Source organism: Phoca vitulina, unplaced genomic scaffold, assembly GCF_004348235.1.
Source record: "Phoca vitulina isolate PV1807 unplaced genomic scaffold, GSC_HSeal_1.0 scaffold40, whole genome shotgun sequence".
Taxonomy (NCBI): Eukaryota; Metazoa; Chordata; class Mammalia; order Carnivora; family Phocidae; genus Phoca; species Phoca vitulina.
Window position 1 is genome coordinate 20,701,463 of NW_022589743.1, and position 20,835 is coordinate 20,722,297.

Sequence of the window (20,835 nt, forward strand, 5' to 3'; positions counted from 1 at the left end):
GTCATTTCATCAAATTACAGTCCCATAACACCTGTCAAAAGAATAAATATGACAGTAATAGGCATGCTTCCTTTCAGACCCATCTATAATTATAATTGAGGAAAAGAATACAGAATTTAAACTCAGAGCTACTGCCAGTATCATTCTTTGAAAATGAAATAATGCTGTTTTATTAAATAGGCTCTCCCCACTCTCTAATGTTTAAAGCTAAAGTGCTTCTCTGAATTGATTTAAATACAAGTTTTATATCCTGAAAGAAATAAAGATGAGTCTTTATCTTAAGACAAACCCCCTGTTCAATGATGCTGCTGATCTTCTCTCAGCTGTCTGAAAGAGAGTTGGGTTGTTAGTGGATAATATTGCTTCTGTTCACGTCTCACTTCTCCAGGGCTTTTTAAACCCATTTGTAATGAAAAGGCTGATTTCCTTACACAGACTGACTCCATGTGTAGCTGATTTAACAGAACAACTTTTTTTTCTTTCTTTTCTTTTTTCTTTTTCTTTCTTCTTCTTCTTTGAAAGGAAAATATTGCTCCCTGGTAGCACCTGAGAATCTATTTTTCTTCTTTTAGACTAAGAGAAGCAGGGGATATTTCTTAACAGAAGTGGGTTTTTTTGTTTTTTTAGTTTAGGCTTTTCTCTCTTGTTTTTTGCTAACCCCCTTTAGAGTTTTTTCTCTCGTTTTTTTGTTTTTTTTTTCTCTTCACCTAATATACTAACCTTCACCTAACATACGAATCATGTGGGCGTTCCTCCCCTGAAATATTCTGATAATTGCCTCAACCCTTCAATTTATTTTCAATATGTAGACTTGGACCAAATACATCTGAAAGATATGATTGTACCCTTATAAATCAGCCCTCTTAGTTACACACACAGAGTCAAGGGCACATCATTAGTGAAGATCCAATCAATAAATCTTTAAGCTTTTAAATTCCTTATTAGGAACAATCTGCAGTATCACCATCCATTGCTGTTTTCAGCCTTGGGATCACTTGATATTTTGAGGAAATTTCACAGTCCGTTCTTTGGCCCCATCTCCCTTTTGTTCCTAGATCGCTGTGTTCCTGCATCAGAAGCATCGTTCTAATACCTAGATCTCATAAAATATTTAAGACGCAAGCTGTTCACTCCACCTCAGAAAGACACCACCTTCAGAATTACTTGTGCCTCTTCTGTCTTTATAAACACACATGATTTTACGGTTCACAAAAATTCCTTATAAGCATCCAAACAACAAGAAAAAAATAATCCAAAGTTGAATAGGCTTGGACAAAAATTTCCAATTTTTGTCTAAGTCATAATGGAAATCCTAGTTTTTCAAAAATAACTGGATTATAATACCTTCAACTTGACAGCGACCTTAGATTCTTGACAGCTTCTGTAGTAAAACGAAAGCATTCTTACCAGGCCAAACTCACTAAAATGACACTGGACCCCCTAATCTAATGAAAATCCAACCATTCTTACTATGTCATTTTCTTTTACATTGAAATTTTAGCAGATGAACACCCTCATGTCAGACAGTGCGGGATATCTTACAGGTAAATGGAATTGAAAGACTTATGTGAGAAATTTGTCACCCAAGAGTTGGCTGGCCAGGGGACATGTTCTCACAGGGGAGTTTATCAACTTTCCCAAGAAATACATCGCCACATTCTCTTGATTTCTGACATTATGTCATTTAACCTGACAACTGCTGATGTGTAACCAATATTTGTAGGAAAAGATACAAGTCGTGATGCTTCTTCCAGTTTAAACCTGTTTTTAGATTTCAAAGAGAAATGATACATTTGCATCCTCTGGTTAAATCCGGTTATTGTCTCAAAGGTTGACCATGTAAATAATTCAAATTAATTCATCACTGTACAATAGATTTAATAAGCATAATAAACACTTTGAAGAAAACACTTAGGACCCTCGGTCTGCCCTTGCTCTCACTCGCATTATCTCAGATTTCCCTGTGAACAGAATGAGTGGTACGGTGTTGTTCCCTTCTATTGAAAATATGCAAAGTTGCTATTTACCAGTTTGCAATTTGCATGTCTCAAATCCTGCCAGAGCACAGGCTGAGGGGCACGGGGTGACTGTTGAATGTGCCAAAAGGGTACACCAGGGCAAAAATGGAAAACCCAAGGAACAGATCTTCTCCACCCCAGGCTGTTGCAAAACATAACCCTCACCAACTACTGAAGATTTGTCTTTAAGACAACAAAAATATTGGGTATAAAAGTTATGTAAATTCTCAGACACCTACTGTCTTTTTTTCTTTAGTTGCTGGGATGAAGAAGAGGATGAGAGGGGATTTCAAGATTTTTGTAAAAAGGAGTACAAGAGGGGCACGTGGGTGGCTCAGTCAGTTGAGCGTCTGACTCTTGATTTCGGCTCAGGTCATGATCTCAGGGTGGTGAGATCAAGCCTCGTATGGAGCCAACATCGGGCTACGTGCTCAGTGGGGGAATCTGCTTGGGATTCTCCCTCTGCCTCTGCCCCTGCCCTGCTCACACTCTCTCTTTCTCTTTCTCAAATAAATAAATAAATCTTGAAAAGAAAAGAAAGAAAGAAAAAAGGAGTACAAGAGAGAAAAGAGAACAGTGGTGACTATTTATAACATATACCAGAAGAGTAATTTACAGCCTGGGTTTTAGCCTTCCTAGACCTCTGTCCTGTGTTACTTTCTGCAGCTCCCTAAATCTAAACTCGCTGACTGGTGTATATCATTCTCCTCGTGTGTTCGGTAGTAATATATTCACAGTGGCCACACGTGAGAACACATTGATGATCAGATGTTTGTCATCTCTGCATATGAGTCTGAATATGAATAAGAGGGCCACAAATAAGAGTTAAATGCCCCAGTTAATAGAAATGGAGACTGTAAGATCTGATCAACTTTATTAAATAGGATTATTGGGGAAGAGGAGAGGCAGGGAGGTGTAGAGGAAAAGTGGGAGAGAGAAGAAGAGAGAAAAACAGGACAGTGGATAATGAGAAAAGGTAGGAGGGAGTTATCATTTCGGTGCTGTCCCAAAGAGAAAGGCCTCATAAAGTTAAGTGGGGCATCGTGAATTAAGGAAAACCATTATTCATTTTGGCCGGGCAATAGGGTATTCTGGTCAATCAAATATGTAGTTAATAGTTACCTTCCATTTCAGCAAACATTTGTTGAAACTCCATCCGTGCAAAGCCCTGGGTCCCTGCAGAGGCCTCTGGACTCCTCTCTCCCCGCTTCCCTTCTCCTTTCCTTCTCTATTTCTTGTTTGGGGGCAGATCCCATCTCGTCACCGGCCTGCCTCAGCCCTCTCAATGGCCTCGCAGCATTCTCTGCATAGAGGTGCCAGACTCCTTACCTGCAGGATCTATCCTCTTGGGCTTCACTCCATGGCCCCGGTCCCCTGCTGTGGGCTTTCTGACCCTCAAATGCACCATGTTCCTTTCTGCTCCGCTTTTAGATCCCAAGTCACAGGTCTCTTTCTCAGCTTCCCTGATGCGCCTACTCCCATTTGACACTGGGGCAGATAACCTTTCCCCTCCCCCCGCCCACGAAGAGTAGCCTGTACCTTGCCCCACGGCATGTGTCACAGTTTATAATGGTAGATACCTTACTTTGGAATCCCCCAGAAGAAGACTTGGAAGCTGTTAGTGAGGGCTGCGGAAATGGCACCGAGCTGACGGATTTTACTTTCAATTTATGGTCTAGACTCCAAGGCATTCTGGATGCTGCCTGGGAAGAGAAATGAGAGTCTCTCCGAACTCCCACCCTCGCTCTCAGCGGATGACCTCACTGAAAAGTTAGACAACGTCAATGGAGGGCTTCCTCCTCTTCTCACCCCCTCTTCTTTCCTGGGGAGTTGCCTTTGAAAACCCAATCCCTCTGCTGGTTCTCTGGACTCTCTCCCCACTGCCTTCCTAAAATCTTTGCTTCTACGGTTATCACTTCTCTCCTGCTCCATTAATTTCCTTTTCTTCACCTGTTCATTCTAAGCAACATACCGATGTGGTCTAAGGGCTTTGCTACTGAAGATGTGATTCATGGACCAGGAGCACTGGCCTCATTTGGGAGCTTGTTAAAAAGGCAGATTCTGGGGCGCCTAGGTGGCTCAGTTGGTTGAGCGTCTGCCTTTGGCTCAGGTCATGATCCCGGGGTCCTGGGATCAAGCCCTGTGTCAGGTGTCCTGGCTCGTTTCCTCTCTCTCTCCCTTTCTCTCATGCGCACGCTCTCACTCTCTCAAATAAATAAATTTAAAAATCTTTGAAAAAAAAAAGGCAGAATCTTCCACCCTAGAACATTAACAAGATCCCCAATATATGGTTCCTAGGCATATTAAAATTTGAAAAGCATTGAGCTATTTCTCCACTCTCCATTATAGCCAAACTTTTATCAATCCATTCAACAAATGTGTATAGAACATCTTCAAGGTACCAAGTGGACTTTCAGGTTCTAGAGATACAGGAAAAAAAACAAAAACAAAACCCCACACTAGAATCATGTATGTGTGATGTCCTAGGGGCAGAGAACAACAAAGAAAGCAAGAAGATATGATCAGATCATAAATAAATGTTTTGCAGAGAAATAAAATATGGTCACGTGATAGTCACCAGATGGCTACTTTAGGTCACTCCAAAGAGGCGACACTTAGACTGAAATCGAAATGACAAAAAGCCATCATTAGAATTGTCTACATAGGCTGTCTTATCTCCTCACTTGTTCACCCATTCATCCTTCTGGAGGTACCGTTGGTTCCCACCTTCATGCCACCGAAACTGCTCTTCGTGGAGTTTTGGATGGCTTCCATATTGTCAGAAGCAACGGCTCCTTCTCTGTCCTTAGCCTCCTCTACTTCTCCAGCAGTCTTTGGGTCCGCTGACCACACCCTTCTTCTTGAAGCATTCTAAAATTAAGTTAGTCCCCTACGTAACCTTTTCCTTACCATATATTGTTCAATGTAGCTATTGTTAGGGGAAAAAAATGAAAGACTTTTATGAGGAAGAGAAGAGAGGGTGGAGAAGAGAAGGGGAAGGAGATAAAAGAGATCCCTTTTATTCCAGCATAAGCATGGAATTCCAAATCAGAAAAAAATTTTTTTTATTTTATGTTTCTAAAACCCCTTTGTTATGTCAGGTGTATCTGGAAAGTGAGATAGATAGCTGCTTTGATCCAGCTCACAAAGGAAAAAGCTGGTTCAACATGCCTACCAGAGCTGCCTCCCCGAGCCCCGAGTTAGGTCTCAGGGAATCTGGGCGGGAAGGAGAGTTGGCAGGGGCTCTGGGGTTTCCCGCAGGACCACCAGTCTAAACTCCAGGCTAGCCCCACATCAGGCTCCCTGCTCAGCAGGAAGCCTGCTTCTCCCTCTTCCACTCCCCCTGCTTGTGTTCCCTCTCTCGCTGTGTCTCTCTCTGTCAAATAAATAAATAAAATCTTTAAAAAATAAATAAATAAAAAATAAACTCCAGGCTAGTCCTGGAGGACAGGCTAGTCCTTAGAGGGGCTTTGAGGGCGGGCAAAAGTTGGGGAGGAGGAAAATCACTTGCTGGAAACTTTATAACCTCACGCAGGAGATGGATGGAAGTTATTATTAGCTGCTGATGCATAGAGAGACCTCATGAAGCACAGGGAAGGTAGCTGAGGGATGTGGGTTCATAAAAGCAAAGGACAGTCTGTGTTCCACGTTTTCCACACACGTATGGTCAAAACACTTGACCCAAGTATTTATTTTTTTATTACTAAATACTGTCAAGCCCATAGGGAGCGCACAGCCCTCATGAAGCCCTAGTGCTGGATGCTGAAGTTTGGTCCTGGCCCCCGACAGTGCAGATAACACGCTGCTAATGTCCACGTGCACCATCAGAATCACCTGCCGCCCTGACATCCAGAGGATCCAGGCTCATCAGTACCCAGCTCTCTGCTTACGGGCATGGGGCCAAAGCTAAAGAAAAGCTCTACAGGTTAGAAGATAGTTGTAGCTTCACATCCCTGCCCCACCCCCAACAGCAGGGGACAGTAGTACAATCAAAAGAAGAGTATTTTGTGACACGTAGAGATGATATGATATTCATATTTCAGTGTCCACAAGTAGAGTTTTATTGGAACCGCCCATTTGTTTACTTGTCTGCGGATGCTTTGGGCTACAATGGCAGAGTTGAGTTAGATGGGAGACAGACCGCACGTCCCCCAAAGCCTAAAATATTTACTCACTGGCCCTTAAAAAAAAAAAAAAAATTGTCAGTCCCCTGTCTACAGAAAGCGGTGTGGATTCTAGGTTCTGCATGGTGGAGCCCTGTCCTCCCTGCACAGCATTATCTGCGGGGCTTTCCTTCGTATTCTTCCTGGAATGGCTGTAGTAAACATCTTGTTCTTCATTTAAATTTCATGCTATCCCACCTCTGTGTTTTCTTCCTGCTGTTCCCCTTGTCTGGAAACCACACCCGATACTCTCAATTTGCTTTTATGCCAATTTTCCCCAACCTTCAAGCAGGCCTTCCTGAATCTCTCAACTATAATTTATTTCTCCACCCTCTTTTGGCCATAATTCTTTCTGTACTGTCTCATGACACACCAGTTTCCTACTTTGCATTATAATTATTTATGCACATGTTTTATTCCCCCTCTAGACTATAAACTCCTTGAAGAATGCATTGGCTCATTACAAAATTAGCATTCTGAGAACCCTTATTTGCATCACACATAAGATCTCTTGTCTTCAGCAAAAAGAAGTATACTTATGACACATATAATTGGCACTTATCACACAAATCAATGATAATGGGGAGCAAGGGCAAGACGGTTAATTAAAACCCACAGCAAATTCCTCCAAAATTCATTTTTGCCCTACCATTTTCCCAACGTAATATGCACGGGTTTGGACGAAATGCCCTTTCCACATACTTTGTTGATGTGTAACTGTGTTGGCCACCAGGCAGTTGGTGGGAGCAAAAAGATCAGAAGTGAATAATAATCCACCAGCTGAAATCATCAGGCCTCCAGTAATGGAAAGCTTTCGGGGCATCTTTCCAGGGGAGGTTATGAGCCTCTGAACTTTCCACCCCGAGGGCTCCATAAAGATTTGAACTTGTGTGTATGACATTTGGAACTTAGACATGGAACAATAATCTTTTAGTATGGCCTGGGTGCTCAAAAGAATAGACAGATTTAAAGTAAAAAAATAAGTAAATAAAACAATCAGGTTCCCCACACATATGCTTGATTAGGCAGGCCAAATATTCTCTTGCAAACATTAATTCAACAAGAAATGATAAGGCAATAAAATAAATATGAAGAGTAACCCTGCTTGCCAAAGCAACATATGCGTTTGGGCTGATTCTCTGCAGCCATGACTAGTGTACACAAATATTGTGTTAAACCTCTCCTCCTAATAGCCTCATTTCTCACATGCTCTTCAGAGGGAAAAATGTGATGCTAATTTAAGATGACTTATCCTGCTAAGCACATAAATAAAAAATAGTTCAGAATCCAGAACATGACAGAACTCCCCTTTCATGTCTAATTAAGTACTTTTAATTGGCAATTCAATTGGCAGACTGTATATTTTGCGCTGGAAAGTGGAAGGCAGAATAGACCCCTAGTAAGATACAAAAGAGATGTGGGCCATGGACAATTGCTTTACCGTATGTGATGCAGCGAAGTTATGTTAGGCATGGAAAAAAAGGCAGCTATCCGTACATCTGGGAAGGAATTAGCAGCGAACAGGGCAAATGCTAGAGGATCTGATCGTGATTATAAAATGTCATTTAGGAAGATATTTACATTGTTAATTAAGCAATGAAGCTGATAACCACTACTCTGTAAATTGTGCTAATTACCCCCGTGCCTTGGAAGGTTCTCTAATCAGCCAGATCAATAGGTTCCTGGTTTATGCTAATAATGCAGCGTCATCCTCCTTCTGAAGTGCTTTGCTTACAGCATTCTGAACCCAGTACAGCTCCCGCCCACTGTCCTGTGCTAGAGGCAGCCAGCATTCATCTGTCGGCCCACATCACAGCGGCGAAGCTGATGCCCGCTCACCCCCCAAGGCCCACAGCGAGAAAACAAGAATCCTACCAGGCACCGCGTCTCCATCCATTGTTCAGGGGAGGGGTCTGAGCCTTGTGTTTCATGAGATTTGTGTGTGGCCACAGCCCCATTTTCTTCCAATAATTAGAAAGATCCCATAGTCCTGAGGGATAAGGGCCACGAAGGAAGACCTAGATTCCAGTGTCCACTCTGCCACTGACTTGCCACCATGACCTTGAAGTGGGACAGGCCAGTTGTTTCGATGAGCATGTGTGCGGACCAGGAGGGTCAATTCGGTTCAACTACCAGGTGGACTTCCAGGGGTTTTTGTCTGTTTCGTTTATCGCTGGATCGAGTGGTTGTTAGTATGAACAGACTGGGCTTTTGAGGCAGAAGAACCTTTGTTGTCAGCTTCTCCAGGGCTCCAACATGACACGAAGAGGTCTGAAATATGTAACACAGGCCAAGACAGTGTCATGCCTAGTGCGCTCCTGGGTTCGCCTGGCTCTCGGTCATCCAAGGAATGGGGAGAGTGTGCATGAAGGAGACCCAGAGAGAACTGATTTACCTCATTGCAATTTACTCTTTCTATCTCTTTCCTCCATCAAACCTCAAAAAAAATCACCAGCCGGTAGCCAAGTGTCCTGGGTTGAAGATTAACTTACTTGCTTTCTCTCTCGTTCCTTGGTAGGTGTCCCCGTGAACAGTCAAAATCCCACCTGGAGGGTAACAGGGTAGAGAAAAGAATTAGCCAAGGGCTCGGGTAACTCATGGATTGATCGTCAGCCCCCAGGTAACTGTGAGCCGACTACTCGGGAGCTGTAAGCAGCGGCCAAGAGAGTGCTTGGAGAGGGAGAGCCAAGGTGAAGAGGGGTGCAGCAGCACAATTAGGGTTGGAAACAGCTGGGATCCATTTCTTCACTTGAGAAATAGAACTCCTTCTGTGCACCTCTGCATGGGGCTCCTGAGCTTTCATCGCCAGCTCCCCAGCCCCCGCGGGCGGAGCCTCGGAGTTCAAGGCCGGCTCCTGTGCTGGGCTTTGGGATGGAGCCAATTTGTTGAGTTGTCTCAGTGCTTTGATGTGTAAACTAATCATCCGTCATTGTGCCCTAATTAAACCTAAGTGGTGCAATGGATTTGCTGTCATAGAGGCCAGGGCCCTTCCTGAGTTGGGGGAGGGAAGGGCAGCATCCGCTGAAAGCAGCCCAGCCCCAGGACAGCCAGAGCAAGGAAATGCCAGATATGAATATGAAAGAACTGGAAAGCCTGTCCTGGTCCAGGAGGGCTGGAGAAAATGTGACAAACCAGAAATCAGGGCGGATCTCTGCGTTTCTGATTTCCTGGGTTATGTTGCCCTCGGTGTGAGTGTCTAGACATAACAAGCTCAGGTCAAGCGGGTAATCACAAGGTGACCTTACTGTTTGCCATGGTAACAGACCTCGCGGGGCCAGCTGGCCCTGGCATCGTCAAAATGTAACCCAGTTTCATAAGGCGTAGGAGCAATTTCCACCTCTACACGGAAACCAGATGACCAAAATGTAGAGGGAGGGCAGTTTCAGGACCCCTTAGAAAATGCTGATCTTCGTGACTGTTTTCCTTTTCCCTCCAAATATTTGCGTTCTAACTCAAAAGATGTGCTTCTAAAATTATGAAGGGGAGAGTGGGTCCTCCTTAGGAAGGAGAGCCAGAGGCGAAGGAGAGAAGATGGTGGTGATACAGTTGACATTGTGACATGTGTCCTGGGAGTAAAGCCACCTAGACTCAGATCCGACTCTTCCTGGCTCAAGTGCATCACCAGAGAGGGCAGGCAAGAGGAGGTTTATGTCCCTCTCTGCTCCACCATTTTGTGAGTCCTCAATGTGGATAATGCTGATTTGTGCCCTTAGCTCAATGCAATTGATAAATCCCACTCCACAGAGAGTAGGTAATGGGCATAATGAAAAAGCTCTTCTCTCCTTCACCCATGTATTCATTCAGCACTATTGATTGACTATCTAGGTACAAAGCATGCTTTAAGATCAAGGGTGTGCAAGATACAGATTAAAGAACTCATGCCCTCAGAGGACAGGTAAGATGACCACACATTGGACAATTGCAAGTAATTCAATAGTCAATGTACCTTGGAAAGAAAAAAAAAAATAGGTCAAGCATATCATATGGAACTATCTGGACACCTACGACAGGGCAGGGTAGGAAAAGAAAGTGTGGCAGACTCTGCCACCTATCCCTGCCCTCCCCAAGCCCCATATCTGCTCTCTCCTTCTCTGGTCATAGAAATGGGGTCTTTGGTGGTTGCTCAGATACAAAGTACCTTTTTCCCAGACCACCTTGTAGCCAGCTCTGGCCCCACGACTAGGTCCCGAGAATGGGACCTGAATGGATGTGATGTGTTCTCTTTTCAGGTTGCATCTTTAAAAAGAAAGCAGCCTGTCTTCCCTTCCCTCTTCACCCCTTCCTGCGGGCTAGAATGAAGATGTGGTAGTGAGCCACCTTCAACTATGCAAATGAAAGGTGTGTACTGGGGCGGGGGGAGGGGAGTGGAGAGAGAGGAACAGAGCTACTGGCTAGCAGGATCCTGGACTGCCTACCTCGCAAAGGCTCTACAGCACTTTGGACCCCTTCTACTCTTATTCCTCCATAGAAGCAATACACTATGTTATTGAAATCACTGATATAGGGACACCTGGATGGCTCGGCCGGTTGAGTGTCTGCCTTTGGCTCAGGTCATCATCCCGGGGACCTGGGATTGAGCCCTGCGTTGGGCTCCTTGCTCAGCAGGGAGCCTGCTTTTCCCTCTGCCTGCCGCTCCCCCTGCTTGTGCTCGTTTTCTCTCTCTCTGACAAATAAATAAATAAAATCTTTTTTAAAACTCACTGATATATTAACCTTTGCTGTTTCAGGTGTATCCCAACCAAAACAGAATGATACAAACCAAATAACAAGGAGGTGCCAAGGAGAGGAAAACCATCATGAAAAGTATTCAGTTAGTCCAGAAATATTTTTTTTCAAGGACCCATTACGTGCCAGGCACTGTCTTGTCTCTGGGGATTCACGCGTGCATGAAGCCAAGTCCCTGACCTCAAGAAGGAAACATGCCAAACAATCATTTAATGTAGCAATAGCAGTGATAGAAATAATCACGGGGTGTCAAGAGGGAGTGGAAAGTGGACACCTATTTTGGCCCAAAGGAGTCTCGCATTCCTTAACCTGGGCCTGGAAAAACCAGGTTGGATTTTAGTGGTGGAAAGAGCAGAGGAAAACCTGCTAGCAAGAGGCTGCCTCCTTGCCTGGCTTGTGTTGGTCCCCACAGGAACGGCTGCCTGGGAGGTTCACCTCTCTCTCCAGGTTCTAACCATTCTCACATGCGTGGTTTCAAGCCCTACCTTCTCTGGAAGACTGCTGAGCCTCCCTCACCCTGACGCTGAAGGGCTATCTCCAATGACACTGCACCAAACTCCCCATGCAAGGCCACATGTCAAGAGGGCTTGCATGATGGACTTCTCTCCCCACTGAGATGAATCCTCCAGGCTTGGAATGATGTTTTCTGAGGTTCTGTGCATCCCACTCAGCACATGGCCCAGAGCCTGGAACCGGGAGCCCAGAGCAAGGTAAGGAGAACTTGGACTTTGGACTGAGGCTGACACGGGTTCAAGTTCCAACTGGCTGTGTGTGACCTTGAGCAAATTATTTATCCCTCTGGGCCTCACCTTCCTCATACGTGAAAATAGGAAGAGCAGAACCTATTTGGAAGAATTGTTGTAGCTACTGAATAAGATAATGTTTGTAAAAGAACCTAACAGAGTGCCTGGCACAAAGATAATTTCTTCTCCTTTGTAAAATAAATATTTGTTGGAGAGCCTGGCTGGCTCAGTCAGTAGGGTGTGCGACTCTTGATCTTGGGATCGTGAGTTCAAGCCCCGCATTGGGCAGAGAGATTACTTAAAAATAAACAAAAAAGGGGTGCCTGGGTGGCTCTGTCGTTAAGCATCTGCCTTCGGCTCAGGTCATGATCCCAGGGTCTTGGGATCGAGCCCCACATGGGGCTCCCTGCTCGGCGGGAAGCCTGCTTCTCCCTCTCCCACTCCCCCTGCTTGTGTTCCCTCTCTCGCTGTGTTGCTCTCTGGCAAATAAATAAACAAAATCTTAAAAAAATAATAAAATAAAAAAAAAAATAAACAAACAAATAAATGTTTGTCCAAAAATACCCTTAACTCTGCACATTATATTATTTATTAGAAACTACAATATAGGGGCACTTGGGTGGTTCAGTTGGTTGGGCGTCTGCCTTCAGCTCAGGTCATGATCCCGGGGTCCTGGCATGGAGCCCCGAGTTGGGCTCCCTGCTCAGTGGGGAGTCTGCTTCTCCCTCTCCGTCTCCCTGCCGCTCCCCCTGCTTGTGCTCACTCTCCCTCTATCTCTCTGACAAATAAATAAAACCTTTAAAAAAAAAACTGCAACAACAAAAAAAAAACAAAAAAAACTGCAACATACAGGCAACTCTGCTTGTTCATATTGACGACATGCTGAGGAGTTTGGAAGATTCCCATAGCTAGAGCCTAGATTCAACTGGTTTAAGTGTTATGGTCGTTGCTGGTGCTAATTGGGGGAGGTGTGTGTTGAACGTGTGAGAGGCAGAGAAGGGGAGTTTGCTGGTCAGTCCTGGACCTCATTTACAAAGTTGGTTATTTATTAAGCCTTTAACACTTGCCAGATTGGACCTACAAAAGCAAAGATTGTTGTCAGCAACCCAAGCTGGGAAAACAGATCATCCATGTCCTGCGTACCTCCTGGAGGCATTTCTCATGCAGAGAAAGGAGATAAAGCACAGTATTTGCAATTCCATGGCCTTGAGTTTTTGATCCCTCCCCAACACAGTTTCCACCCCCCCCAAAAAAACCCATCCCTGCCCTGTGTCAATAAATGGTACCAGCAACCCCCAGTTCCCAACGCCATGAACCCAGAAGTTGTCCTTGATTCTCCTTTCCCTACTTCCGCATAGGTCCTTCAGGAAGTCCTGTCAATTCTCTCCCCAGCCTATCTCTTGAATCCACCTTCTTCTCTCCATTCCACCACCAAGCTGGTCCAAGTCACCGTTGTCTGTTGTTTGGAGCCTTGGTACTCAAACAATGATCTGGGGACCGGCGGCATTTGGCGTCATTCCATAGCTTGTTAGAAATGCAGAGTCTCAGGCCCTGACCTAACCCTAGGGAATCTGAGATCTGCACTTTAGTAAGATCTCCAGAGATTCGTTTGCAAGTTAGAGTCCAAGAAGCACCCCAAATCCTGCAGGAGCCTAACTGGTCTCCCCCTTTTCCTGGCTACTTCTAATCCATTGGGCTGGGATCAGATCAGCTAATTCCCACACCACTCCATATAATTATTTCACTCCAGCCCTCCAAAAGGCACTGGACTGAGATGTCTTACAGATTCTTCTTTTCTGCAAGACAAAGACAAGATTTCTTGCTTCCTCCCTGGGTTGCCGAGGGAAGGCATTTTAGGCTGTTTCTTTAGGGGATGGGGGACCCCCCTGAGGGTCTTGCCTTTATGAAGGGTTTCAGTTCTAAGTCCCCTTTACAAGTAGGTCCAAGCCTTGTCCCTTTTCCCAGCGCAAGCATGAAAACTCCAGCTCATATTTGTATTCTGGAACTTTCCTCCAACCCCACTCCCACCTCCAACCAGCCGGAATCCACTTGGGATCATCCTGCTGTGTCTTTAACTCCCCCTCTAATTCTCTGACTCAAGATTATTTGGCTTTCTTTCTATCAAAGTCAGATACATAGTTCAGTTTAGTTTTGTTTAGCTTTGTTTTTGTTTTTTGTTTTTTTTTAATGAAGGCATTTCTATGTGTTTGTAGGGGGAAGGGGGAGGAGAGGGGTCTCTATTAGCCCAATTTACCCTGTTACCAGCCAGAGCCACCTTTTTAAAACTTAGATCAGATCCTGTTTAAAACAGATCAGTGGTTTCTCTTCATGTTTAGGAAAAGTCCAAAATCCTGAGTAGGCAGTCTGGTCCCTGCCTACTCAGCTCTTTAGCCATTTATGCCCAGACACACAGCCATCCTTTCTGTAGCCCCCATGCAGAGGGCTTTCCAGCCTCAGGGCCTTTGCACTGCCTCTGGCCTCTGCCTAGAAAGGTCTGCCCCTCCTTAGACTGCCAGTTCCTTCTGTCCTTCAGGTTCCAGCTCAGATGTCCCCTCCTGAGAGAAGGCTGTCCCCCCCCGCCCCAGCCCACCATGCTCATGCTCAGGTGTCCTCCCAAGTGACTCTGAGGTAGCTGATCATCACAATCTATAATTACCTGTATATTTGCATGTTTACTTGTTTACTGTACATTGTCCTCTCTGGAATGTAATTCCATGAGGTCTCCGCTAATGTAGGCACCTCACAGGTGCTCATATTCGAGAAATGAAGTTGTGGAAAGAGTTATGGTTTATAGCTGTATTATCCAGTATAATGGCCACTAACCACATAGGGCTTCTGAACACTCAAAGAGTGGTTAGTCCAAACTGAGTTGTGTGCTCAATGCAAAATACACACTGGATTTCAAGGACTTAATATGAAAAAAAAAAGTAAGGGGCACCTGGGTGACTCAGTCGGTTAAGCGTCTGCCTTCAGCTCAGGTGATGATCCCAGGGGACTGGGATTGAGCCCCCCCCCCCCATCGGGCTCCCTGCTCAGCGAGGAGCCTGCTTCTCCCTCTCCTTCAGCCTGCCTCTCCCCCTGCTTATGCTCTCTCTGTTAAATACATAAATAAAATCTTAAAAAAAAAAGAAAAAAGAATGTAAAATACCTCAATAATAAATTTTCATATTTTTACCTGTTGAAATGATAATATTGGGGATTATTGTGTCAAATAAAATGTATTTTTAAAATTGATTTCACCTTCTTAAAAATAGAGGATTTTAAATGATGTATGAATCTCGCGATGTATTTCTATTGGATATTGCTGTCCTAAGAGTGGATGAAGTCCGTGGAACCCAAGGTGATGGCAGGCATCATTTGAACTCACACCTCATTTCTGTTTGCTCGAATAGTACTGGATGCCTCTGGGAAGTCCAGTGATTTGGGAAGCAATTCATTCAGCGCTGAGCGACATCTGAGCTCATTCCTGACTGTGTTGAGGGATGGGCCACCTCCATGGGGGGAAAAACAAACAGCCCCATCAGGCTTTGTTCTTAATGCTACTCCTAAGTGCTGACGACACCCCTGCTGGGTCCAGCCTCCTGGGAAGCAGTGGGGAACTGATTGACAGCCATTAAGAAAATGGAATCGAACATCTCAGATCAGACATCAAGGCAGAATCTTTATCAAGCAAGCATCAGACCTTGTTGGCTCTCCAGCTAAGAAGAAGGCTTGCCTTGAGGAACTTCACTGCTTGTGATTGTGTGATAGTCTCCTATCCTATTTACTATTCCAGAATTAGAATTGTAAAGGGACATTACTGTGTAACGGCCTGCTATTCACTAGGCGTGTAGGCAAGTTAGCTAACCTCCGTGTCCCTCGGTTTTCTCACATGTAAAGGAGTGATAAGAATTGTGCCTACCTCACGGAGCCTCCCAGAGTGGTGAAGATGGGGTGAATGCCGAGCAGCGCCCTTAGAACAGTGCCCAGGACACACTAAGTGTTTGATAGAGATTAGCTGCTCTCATCATGAGTGCTATTTATGTTAATATGCAAACTTATATAGGGGGGGCCTGGGTGGTTCAGTTAAGTGTCTGACTCTTGGTTTTGGCTCAGGTCATGATCTCAGGGTCCTGGGATAGAGCCCGCATTGGGCTCGGCGCTCAGTGCAGTAGCGTCTGCTTGTCCATCTCCCTCTGCTCATCCCCCTGTTCTCTCTCTCTCTCGAATAAGTAAATAAACAAAATCTTTAAAAAAAAAAAGAAAACTTATATACAAAAACCTTTTCCTAAACCCCAGAATCTTAAGCTAAAGCTGAGAGACGTGCTCCTTATCACCCCCACAAGCCCAACTGCCATTTCTGGAGGCTGGTAATGAACCTGTCCTGAAATATTTTGCAAAAAGGGATCCAAGTTAAGACTCTCTGCTGCTGTCATGGTCATATATCATTTTGGCTGTCACACATGCATTTCCCTTCTTAATAGTACCCCAATTTTCTTTTGGGAAATAAAGCTCCCCTTGTTTTCTGTGGGTGGTAATTCCTAGCACCCCTCCCGGTATAAGGGCATGCCTCTCTCTGTGTCCAGGTACACACTAGGGCAAGCACGCGATCTAAGCTACTCCGCTGGACAGGTGTCCTCCTGAGCACTTTGCCCAAAGAAGGGGCCAGTTCCAGGTTAGTCTCTGCAGCTGCAGTGGGCTCACCAGGCTGTCCCTGCGGTGAGACCATTGCTAGGGCTCTCGTGATCCAGCTCCACGGCCCTTTTTCCTCTGAGCTGCCCGCCTCAATGACCTTTCTGGGTAACTTGATGAAAGTCAGTTTCTGGGGGCGCCTGGGTGGCTCAGTCGTTAAGCGTCTGCCTTTGGCTCAGGTCATGATCCCAGGGTCCTGGGATCGAGCCCCGCATCGGGCTCCCTGCTCGGCGGGAAGCCTGCCTCTCCCTCTCCTACTCCCCCTGCTTGTGTTCCCTCTCTCGCTATCTTTCTCTCTGTCAAATAAATAAATAAAATCTTAAAAAAAAAAAAAAGTCAGTTTCTGTTGCAACCCAAAGCCCCACTGACAAAACCCTTCTTCCTTCCTTTCCTCTCTCCCTGTTCCCCTCCCCAGTCTTTCCTCCTGATGCCACCAGAATAGAGAGCAGAGCAGATGGTCAGAGGAATTGTACTTCTATCAGTTCTTTTGTCAGAGTTCGGGGGTGAAGGAGTATTCCGAGCTCCGTCAACAGCCCGAAATCACAGGTCTTCTTGCCTGCAACTGAAGGGTTATGACTGGAGTGACAGCATCCTATGTGGGAAGTCAGCTTTGTAGTAAGAGAGACCCGGGTTCAGGTCTCAGCTGCCACTTCCTGGTTACATGACCCTGTGCAATTACATCATTTCTCTGATCATCAGTTTCCTTACATGTCTTTACACACACACTCACATCCACACACACTCACATGATTGTGAGGGCTGGTAAGGCTGGAAACTCGGGTAGGAGTTATTGTTGGATCCTGAGGCAGAATTTCCTCTCTGGAAAACCTCAGGTTTTGCTCTTCAAGCCTTCAACTGATTGGACTAGGCCCACACACATTATTGAGAGTAATCTCCTTCACTTAACTCACCTGATTGTAGCCATTAATGACACCAACAAAGCTCTCACAGCAACACCTAGATTAGTGTTTGAGAAAATAAATAGGTACTGGAGCCTAACCAAGTTGATACATAAGAACTATCACAGGGATCACAATACAACTTTGTATCCTTGAGGATGAAATAAAAAATGCACATAAAGTACATAGCACAGTGCCTAACATTTAGTAGGTACTTAATTAGATGGTAGACAATATTACAGGCAGGAAAGGATAGCGTCATTCATGCAATGTCCTGTACCCTGGGCTCTGTTCTAAACAATACAAATGTTAACCCTTAATTTAATCTCCAGCAACCCTAGGAGTTAAGTGATACTCTTTAAATGAGGAACTGGAGGTCCAGAGAGGCTAGGTAAGTTGCCCAGGGCCATACAGCTAGAACATGGCAAACCTGGATGCGCGTAGCTGTCCCTCTGAATCAGGCCGCCCCTGAGCCATCTCCCCAGGATGTATAACCCAACCAAACTCAAAATCCTGACATAAAGTGTGCCTTGCCTTGTCTTTTTAAGTAAAGCTTCACCCAATCCCACAAACATGGCCAGATTTAGCTGCCAATATGTTTTAGAATAATATTTTAGGGTAGAGTATCATACCCCGCCATCCTCCCAGCTTCACTGTCACCCCCTACCCACGATGATAAAAAGCCAACACCTTTCCATCTATGAAAACTTGGCAGCAGTCCCCACACACACGACGAATGGCTCCTTCTGCCCACTCCCATCAGGAGCCACACACAACAAATGAACTTTCCAAACAAAGAAATGTCAAGGCAGAAATAAAATCACTGGTTAATTGTGGTTTTTCTGGAATGGATGACTGTATAATATCCTAATCAAAAAGTTGGAACCACATTTGCATTTAGATAAAGGCTTATTAGAAAAAAGATGGCAGGGACGCCTGGGTGGCTCAGTTGGTTAAGCGTCTGCCTTCAGCTCAGGTCATGATCCCAGGGTCCTGGGATCGAGTCCTGCATCAGGCTCCCTGCTCCACGGGGAGCCTGCTTCTCCCTCTGCCTCTGTCTCTCTCTCTCTCTGTCTCTCACGAATAAATAAATAAAATCTTTAAAAAAAAAAAAAGAAAAAAGATGGCAATAAAAGAAGGCTCGAGACTATGGGTATTTCTCCCAAGGCCAGTCTCAACTGATACAGGCCGGCGACCAGCAAGTGTCAAGGTGCCAAATTTTGGTCAAGCCCAGGGCTCTAGGACTCCAGGAATGTCCCCTTGTGTCTACAAGTTCTTTCAGGGACCTCCAAATTCTACTTCCACTATGGCCATTAAGGGCCTTCAAGCAGCTCCCCTACCAATTTGCTGGAACCTTCTCTCATAGTAGGTGTTTCTTTGTGTTTTGAGACTGTGCTCTGAATTTATAAATTAATTTATATTAATATTAATTTGTATTACTATTCAGTAAGATTGAATGCCATGATAAAGATGTTTAAAATCAAGGGCCAAGGAATTCTATTTTTTTTTTTAAAGATTTTTAAAAATTTATTTGAGAAAGAGCGAGAGAGAGAGAGAGCACAGAGGCAGAGGGAGAAGCAGACTCCCTGCTGAGCAGGGAGCCCGATGCAGGACTCGATCCCAGGACGCCGAGATCATGACCCAAGCCCAAGGCAGATGCCCCACCGACTGAGCCACCAAGGTGCCCCACCAAGACATTCTTGTGAATGCTTTTATTTGGGCAGAAGACAATTCCATATGGCGGGTGTGGGATAGTAAATACATAAGCAAACATTCCTAGGTGTTACTTTCCTCTCGGAATAAGAAAGATATCACACAGACCATGGGCCGTGCTTGGGTGCAACCGTGAAATACAAACATCTCATCTTTGTCCAGCTTCACATTCTCTATCTCTCCTTGTTCCTCCCTGACGTCAAGCTCTGTCTCTTCTCCCCAGATCTCAATATTAGGATTTCTGATTGGGCAAAGAGCTCCTCTGGGTGACAATGCCAGAAGTTACTCTCCACTTCCAGACCAGGCAGTAGAGATTCAGATTCCAGGCTGCCATGATCCTGAGATCCTGAGAATTAATTTGGTGGAGTTTGAATGATACGGGTTACGCCCTGGGGTTTGGCTTCCCTCTTGTCTTTATCTGTCAATGTCAGTGTCAAATTAGGGAGAGAAATGAAATAGGACAAGCCAAGGGCAGCCTTTCTGGGAGTTATGCCAGGCTGGCAAGATAAGGCAGTGTGCCGGCAGGAGGTCACGACCAGGTCAGATGACAGAGAAAGAGGTGTGTGCGGGAAGAGAGATGGCGCTTTGAGTCCAGAGGACCGAGCTGAGGTCAGAGGTCGGGGAGGTAAACCGGAGTCAGCATTCAGAAGTCCAAACTGGACAGGAAATGTGTGGTCTAAGCGTGAGCTCCAGGCCAGTCACAGAGAGAAATAATCACAATGTAACCACGTTTTCCAGGCCTGGGGATAGAGAAGAAATCGAGCACGTGAATAGTAAGGGAACACATTTTTTTTTTAAAGATTTTATTTATTTATTTGACAGAGAGAGAAAGAGCACAAGTAAGCAGAGCGGCAGGCAAAAGCAGGGAGCCCGATGCGGGGCTCGATCCCAAGACCCTGGGATCATGACCTGAGCCGAAGGCAGGTGCTTAACCGACTGAGCCACCCAGGTGCCCCAAGGGAACACATTTCTCTCAAAAGAGGATGAGAAATCATCCCTGTCAGCTCCTTCAGCAGCACAAGGGCCCCTGCAAAGACATTCCTGTCCCCCCTCCCAATCATTTCCAGGAGGCCAGGGGGATTCTCAAGTGGTGGCCTCTGAAATACGTGGTATGGCGACCGTGAGGCTCTCGTTTTCCCTCTCCAGCCTCTGTTGTGCAAGAGTCCTGGTGGAACCTCCACCGTCCTCCCAGCAGCAAGCACACGCTTCCACACCACCAGCCCTCACAGGCCAGGCAAGCTGTCCCCTAGCACGCTCCACGTGCCCGGGTTTCTGTGGGACCCTCAGGAGAATTACGTTCTGGTTTTCCACAGTGGTAGCTCAATTCATACATCTTTCTCTGACTCCTTTCCCTTCCCTGTCCCACTTCCCTGCATCTGTCCTGGCCTTTCTGGGACCCCTCCCAGATAAACTTCTAGCACTAAATTACCTAACTCAGGCTGTGCTTCTGAGTGAACCCATGGGACGTCACCTCCCAGCCTATCTCCCTGCCCTGTCACTGTTGACTCTTCACGTAGCAACCTGAGTAGCCTCTGATAACATCCATCAGAGCAGATCACCTGCCTTGCTCAAAACTTCCCAATGGCTTCGCCTTATGTCTAGAATGAAAAGGTAGAGACCAGCTAGGGAGCTGCAAATATTCTGTGCCTGGATCTGGGTGGTGGTAGCATGGGCATATACATATGTAAAAAATGGATCCGTTTGCACATTTAAGATATGTATACAGATGAGATGTGTGTAAATTATGGACAATAGACTGAGGAGGAGACTGGAATTTTATAGAACCAACCCCGTTCCCACTTTAGGCCTAATGAATATCAGAGCTGCTGCAGATATTTTGGCAAAGAAGAAAAAGCTGAAGCTGAAAAAAGGCTCTCACAATTATTTATTAATTACAAAGGGA